Source organism: Balaenoptera ricei, chromosome 1, assembly GCF_028023285.1.
Source record: "Balaenoptera ricei isolate mBalRic1 chromosome 1, mBalRic1.hap2, whole genome shotgun sequence".
Taxonomy (NCBI): domain Eukaryota; kingdom Metazoa; phylum Chordata; class Mammalia; order Artiodactyla; family Balaenopteridae; genus Balaenoptera; species Balaenoptera ricei.
Genome location: NC_082639.1, coordinates 120,400,733 through 120,404,832, shown reverse-complemented (window position 1 = coordinate 120,404,832; position 4,100 = coordinate 120,400,733). Strand labels below are relative to the sequence as shown.

Genomic DNA, 4,100 nt, shown 5'->3' with positions numbered 1-4,100 from the left:
TTCAGACATTTGGTGCATTGCAGGCATGCAGACATCTGCATTCTGAATTTCAAGTGAGTCTCCTTGATGTCCAAAATTAGGTGGATGCAAGGCACCTTCGTTAGTTTCTTTTTCTTTCTTTTTTTTTTTTTTTTTTTGACATTACTATTACCAAGATGTTTGATAAACAGTGAATTATGAGTTTGGGATCATCAGAAAAAGGTTTTTTAAACAACTTTCCAGACTACAAAAAATCTCTTCAGGTAGTAGATGCATCCTAATGTCATGGCAGCTAGAACAAGAGCTTCAAAGAAGGACCAAAGGATGAGTCTGATGTTTGTGCTGTCACTGATTTCTCTGTGTATTCTTTCCCGAACTTCCATGTATTCCTGTTCATGCTTTACAGCTGTCATTGCCACTGAGAGCTCATTAATCATTTCTTCTAGCTTGTTCTGGTGAGCTTCTGTTTCCACGTCCTTTTGGGGCCTCCCCAATATCAACGGTGAACATCACTATCTTTGGAGTCATGTTGGACATTCTGTTGCTAAAACAAAACTTATATGCTGCTGCTCTATCCATGTGAGCAGCAAATGTGTATTTCCCACTGGACTCCCAGTCTCCTTTATAAATTCCTTTATTATCCGGCCCTGTAATCTCCACGTCGATGTCCAGGCAGCCAGCCTCAGCCACCTCAAAGATGAGGCCTATCTTGCTGCCCGAGGTGACCCGCTCGAAGAAGCACTCCTAGGCATGTGAGTCGATGCTGACACATCGATGCTGACAAAGTAGCCCGAGGCAGTGGCCAGGAGGGCGACCAGGATTCATCAGTTTCTATGGACTCTCAAAATAAGATTATTTGTATTTTGTTTTCCTCATAGTTTATCTACATGATAAATGTTGATAGCACAGAGACTGTTTACTTTTTATTTATTTATTTATTTATTTATTGACCACGTGGCTTGTGGGATCTCAGTTCCCCGACCAGGGATGAACTTGTGCCCCCTGCAATAGGAGGGCAGAGCCTCCCTGCACCGCCAGGGAATTCCCTGTACAGAGACTGTTTTACATTTAACATTTCTTCTCAAGTAAATATAGTTAGAATGACCCTTGATGCTAGAAGACACAGATGACCCTGTGCATTATTCAGCTTTCCTCAAGTTAAACAGCCCACAAATTTCAGTGGCTTACAACAACAAAGGCTTATTTCTCACTCACATTACGTATTGGTGACTGTTCTGCTTCTCCTCCCTGTGTCTTCTTTATCCCAGAATCTGGAGTAAGAGAAAAGTCCCTCTCTGCTCAAGGCAGAGGAAAAGAACAAGAAGACCGGCCAAAACTCTGTGATGACTGCTCAAAACGCATTTCCTTGGCCAAATCTGATCTTAAACCAGATCCTTTGGCCAAGCCTGATGTCTGGGAAGGTAAATTCCTGGCCATTCCACCCCCAACTCCCTACCCTCCACTAAGTCCTTTATAAGCCTACTAGAGGAATGGGGAAGGGAGTAATTGAGAACATTAACCCAATCTGTCATACCACGGCTCACATTTTTTTTAGAAAGATATGTATCTCTTGATATGGGAGAGATTATACTTGGTCTATGTTGAAAAAATTTATGAAATTGTAGGCAATTATGATAGATTTCTTTTTTCCCTCCCTCCTTTTTTTCTTCTCTCTGCCCCCCAAATTCTTTCTAAATGTTCAAGTACTCAGGAATTGCTCCAAATGATTCATCCTTTGTTCTGAAATCTAGGTAAGGCTGTGCTCACCAAAGGGTAGCTGAAGTTGAATAAAACTATGTGGTATTGAGTGAGAGATAGGAGGAGATCATCAGTTTGAATATATATTTATCACAGAATTACAATCCCCTATATCTGTAAATATAGAATGAATCCAAGATATCAGTGGATTGATCAAGACTTTTCACATTTAATGTTTACAGGAATTGCCTGGGGATCATATTACACAGATTCTGGTTGAGTGGATATAGGGTGAAGCCAAGAATTCTACATTTTCTTATAAGTTTCCAGGTAATGCTGCTTCTGCTGGCCCAGGGACCTCATATTCAGTAGCAGTGGACAAGATAACTCCTGAACTTCTTTCAAACTCTGATCCTCTGAATTTATTTCAATTAGTTTCCCACACCCACGTGGCTTGAATAAAGGTAAATAGAAAGTGTGAGTAATTTAGGGTGGTTAAACTTTTATTAAATTGCTTCTTCATGGAAGGGAGAGAGTGTTACCCATTTTTGTGTCCTTTATAACCAACAGTACTATGCCATATGGATAACTGAAACTACACAACAGTTTGGATAAATGAATGCTAAGCTTAGTTAGAGGAGAAGTGGATGACAGAATGGAACTATGGGGTCTTTATGAATACCAAAGTAAACCTCCTTCCAGAAGAGAGCCTTGTTCCCTTTACAGACCCCATGATCATTGGGATAGTAAGTTTTTTGCTAAACCGTTACTTATACTTCAACACACATCCTTGCCCCAGGGACTTCCCATGATTAAGATTTAGCATCTCAATCTTAGGAATGAGCTTCATTTACGAAGGAAAGCAAGGCATTCAATTCCAATTAACTGTACAGTTCTTGTGTAAGAAAAACAACCTTACACTTTTAGACTATTTAAAGAAATGCAATGTCCCCACCCTTAATTTTTCAATAAACAGAATTGTCCTGACAGGGCTTTCCTGTTCTTTTGAGTCAATAAAGCCCAAAGAGTTTAAAAATAGATAATGGTTTTACATTTATCATTTGAACAAACATGGGAAATTCGGAAATAGTTGCCATGGAATTCCGGGAATAATTTTTCCATCCCCACAGTTGACAAAGTGGTTCTTAGGGAACAGTAGACTACATAAATGCACACACTGGGGATGTCTTGTCATACAGCCTCCTAAGACACAATGTCATTTGAGGCCAATCTCATTGGGAGGGCACATTTGTGATTTCAAAAATGCTGCTAAGGAGCATGGTGATGCTTACTAACTCAGTGAAACTTTCTCTCCTGGGGCACTGATGATTCTAAGACACCATGAGGACCTCATTTTCCACTCATACCATTTCCTCCTATTCCCAGTTGTATGTTGGCAGGAGGTAGGGAGCTGAGGGTTGAGGAATAAACCAATACTATAGAAAAGGGAAAGGTACTTAAAAGGTCACTGAACTAGAAAATGCGTAGATCTGGGATGTAATTTCAAGTATAACAATTGTTAGCTGTGTGACCTTGAGCAACTTATACACGACAGGCCTTGTTTCCTTATCTGTAAAGCAAGGGGATTTGATGGGATTTCTAAGGACCTTTCCAGTGTTAGCCTTCTAAACGGAAAAACAATAACAATACACACTCATTTCATTGGTAGCTACATGGAAGGATTTAATGTATAAGCATATAGGCTACATAATGTATGCAGTATGGTCTATATACATATAGAGACAAACTACACAGAAAGAAGGAAAAATAAAAACTTGTCATGGAAAGAGACTGGAACTGGAAGTCAGAAGAATTATTTCATTTATCTGTTTATTATTCATTCATCCTCCATTCATTATTCAGAAATATTCATTGAGAGCCAATTATCTCCCACTCACTATACTGGGAACTGGAATCTGATAGTGAAAAGGACAGACTTTCCTGCCCTTTTGGAATTTATATTCTCCTGGGAAAGACAGGTAAGATATAAATAAACAAAGAAGAAAATAAGATAATTGAAGATTGTTAAAAATGTCACAGAGGAAATAAATACGGCACAGAATTCCCAAGTTGCACAGGGGCTTGGTGTGTTTGACAAAGAGAAAAGAAGCCAGTGGGGCTAGAATGCACTGAGCAAGGGAGAGAAAATATGAGATCAAGTTGTAGTTAAACAAGACTCAGCTCGGGCTGATACCGAGCAGGACCCTCGGGGGCTTCTGGGCACAAAAGCCTTTCTGTGTCCCCCATTTCTTGATTACAGGAAATAGGTTTCCTTCAGCCTCCAGGACCTCCCCTGAGCTCCAACGGGCAGGTTCAAACAGTTGCTAATTAGGGAAGGGAGGGGATGCGGAAACAAGGAAGAACAGTCAAGAGAAACAATAGTGCAGCCTTAGGGCGAGGTCCTGGTTCCCCATCAATGCATA

At 40.2% G+C, this 4,100-nt stretch overlaps 1 pseudogene; it reads right to left on the bottom strand.

The window, feature by feature from the left end:
* Positions 1-206: 206 nt before the first annotated feature.
* On the bottom strand, positions 207-794 carry LOC132352576 (transmembrane emp24 domain-containing protein 2-like; annotated as a pseudogene).
* Positions 795-4,100: the final 3,306 nt, after the last annotated feature.